Source organism: Momordica charantia (genome assembly GCF_013281855.1).
Source record: "Momordica charantia cultivar OHB3-1 chromosome 4 unlocalized genomic scaffold, Mcharantia_2.0 BLBB01000004.1, whole genome shotgun sequence".
NCBI lineage: Eukaryota > Viridiplantae > Streptophyta > Magnoliopsida > Cucurbitales > Cucurbitaceae > Momordica > Momordica charantia.
In genome coordinates, this window is record NW_028275162.1 from 11,153,805 (window position 1) to 11,156,463 (window position 2,659).

Here is a 2,659-nt window from a genome sequence, read left to right on the forward strand (position 1 = left end):
AACAAAGATCCATATTCCAATCTCAAATCTTTTATGGAAATAGCTAATGCATTTTTAACTTCCTAGTGTATTTGAAGATGTACTAAGACTAAAATTATTTGCTTTTTCTCTCAGGGACAATGCAAGGACTTGGCTGAACATGCTAGAACCAAATTCTATCACCACGTGGGCGGAACTAATGGAGAAATTTTTGGCAAAGTACCATACTTTGACTAGGAACGCAGACCTTCGAGAAGATATTGTGGCTTTTCGACAAAAGGAGAACAAAGCAGTTCAAGAAGCTTAGGAGCGTTTCAAGGAGTTACTCAAAAGATGCCCGAGTCATGGATTGCCCGTGTGTATGCAGATAGAACAGTTCTATAGGGGATTGGATCGTTCATCAAGAATGTTGTTGAACACCACAACCAATGGCTCATTGTTAAAGAAGTCGGTTAATGAGATTGTTGATATTTTGAACAAGATGACGGACATTAATGACCAAGGAGAAGTAGGAAGGTCATTGCCAAAGAAGAAAGCATTAGTCGGAATCTTTAAGCTAAACGTAACAGCTTCAATGCAAGCTCAAATGGCGGCTATGAACCAGATGTTGAAACAACTGACAATGGAGAAGGAAACCAAACTGCTACTTCAGTAGTGATTCTTGAACCATCTCCTGTTTTACAAATTTCTTACATATCTTGTATTTATTGTGGTGATAACCACTTGTATGAAAACTGTCCAGTTAATCCAGCGTCTGTTTACTATGTAGGTCAATGTGCCTAGCGGAATTTCAATCTATATTCAAACACCTACAATCTTGGATGGAGGCACTATCCAAACTTCTCTTGGAGTAACCAAAGAGGAGCTAGTAGCAGTGCGTAAGCACCCGCTCAACAATTTAAGCAAAACTACACCCCTCCTAGTTTCCCCACTCAACTTACGTTGCTGCCACAACAGTACAATCAATAAAGAGCTTAGAACAATACTCAACAATGTGGTAACAATGGTAGTTTGGAGGCCATGATGAAAGAATATATGACAAGGACTGATGCTGCGATGAGAAACTAGAGATGCAAGTGGGGCAGATAGCGAATGAACTAAAATCTAGACCATAAGGTACATTGCTGGGACACACAAAAAATCCTAAGCAAGATCATGAAGGTAAAGAGCAATGTAAGGCGATCATCACGAGAAGCAAACTGAGTTATGATGGACCCACACTTCCAGATGAAGGAACCGAAATAGCTATACCTGTTCCTGCATCAATCTGTACTCTACAACCAGAAGAGGAAGCAGAACCTGTAACTTCAAAGGAGAAAAGTAAGAAAGCCGATAAAAGTAAGCAAGTAGTGCCTTGCACTACTCCGCAGGTAGGTAATGTTAAGATCCCTCCATCTTTCCCCCAAAGGTTAGTTAAAAAGGATCAAGATAATCATTTTAAGAAATTCTTTGAAATATTAAAACAGTTGCATATTAATATCCCTCTCATAGATGCTTTAGAGCAAATGTCTAATTATACCAAATTATTGAAAGATATCATTTCTAGACGTAAGAAATTAAGTGAGCATGGGACGATAACCTTAACAAAGTGTTGTAGTGATGCTTTAGGGAATCCATTGCCTGTCAAGTGTAAGGACCCAGGTAGTTCTACTATCCCTTACTCGATAGGTGGTAAGAATTTAGGAAGAGCATTGCGTGATTTATGGGCAAGCATTAATCTTAAGTCTCTTTCAGGCTTTAAAGAGTTAAATATACGAGAAGCTCGCCCCACTACTGTGACTTTGCAACTAGCTGATAGGTCGTTAAAGAAATCGAAAGGAAAAATAGAAGATGTGCTTGTTATGGTTGATAAGTTTATTTTTCCCGTCGATTTCATAATTTTGGATTGTGAAGCAGATATTCAGATGCCAATCATTCTTGGGAGGTCGTTTTTAGCAATTGGAGACATTGTATTCAATGTTAGAAAATGAGAAATCACTATGAGGTTATTGATGAGCAAGTCACCTTCAATATCTTGATGCAATGTGTCTTCCGGATGAAGTCGAGGAGTGCTCTACAATAGGGGCAACCATGGAGGAACTCCAAAAGATGATTGCAGAAGACTTAGAAGCAAATTTGGAGGCTGCAGACAAAACAGGCGAAATTGCGCCAGCCGCAATTTTGACAAAAAAAAGGAGAATTTTGAGTTTTTGCAGCCAACAGCAGCTGATTTGAAAGCCTTGCAGCCTTCCATCATTGAACCTCCAGAATTGGAGAAGAAAACCCTACCCTCTCATTTAAAATATGCATATTTGGGTTTAAACGATACTTTGCTAGTTATCATTTCTTCGTATTTGACTAATGAACATGAATCTTTGCTTTTGCAGGTATAATCTAAGTACAAGAGAGCTCTTGGATGGACCATAGCAGACATAAGAGGAATTAGCATGACTTTTTGTATGCACAAAATCATCTTAGAGGAAGGAGCCACAAATTCTATCCAGAGCCAAAGGAGGCTCAACCCCAAATTGAAAAAAGTGGTAAAAAAGGAGATAATAAAATGGTTAGACGCTGGGGTGATCTACCTCATTTCAGATAACAGCTGGGTTAGCCCGATTCAATGCTATCTCGGTTCAATGCGTTCCCAAGAAGGGTGGTATGACGGTTATAACCAACGTTGACAATGAATTGATCCCGACAA

General features: G+C 39.2%; 1 non-coding gene across 1 annotated transcript; it reads right to left on the reverse strand.

The window, feature by feature from the left end:
* Positions 1-223: 223 nt before the first annotated feature.
* On the reverse strand, positions 224-330 carry LOC148211794 (small nucleolar RNA R71). Its single transcript, XR_015790639.1, has one exon. It is a non-coding gene; the product is annotated as a small nucleolar RNA R71 (small nucleolar RNA).
* Positions 331-2,659: the final 2,329 nt, after the last annotated feature.